Raw genomic sequence first — 290 nt, forward strand, 5'->3', positions numbered from 1 at the left:
GGATATTAATTCTATACCCTGCAGGACCACGCTTGCATTTTATTTTGCATAGGAATATATATTTTATTTGTGTTTAAATACAGGGTCAGTATGTGTTTCAATTAATCAACTGAACACTGAACAAAGACATAATGAAGTACATATTTATATAGTTTGAAGTATATATAGCATATTGTTTCTTTTGAAATACCACAGGGACGACTGACTTTTAAAGGACCGTATACATTTGCACTGCAGGTTCAATTGTTCATCATTTAAGTATTAATAAATCATTTCACATCAAGTGATCT

This window comes from Siniperca chuatsi, linkage group LG21 (assembly GCF_020085105.1).
Source record: "Siniperca chuatsi isolate FFG_IHB_CAS linkage group LG21, ASM2008510v1, whole genome shotgun sequence".
Classification (NCBI taxonomy): domain Eukaryota; kingdom Metazoa; phylum Chordata; class Actinopteri; order Centrarchiformes; family Sinipercidae; genus Siniperca; species Siniperca chuatsi.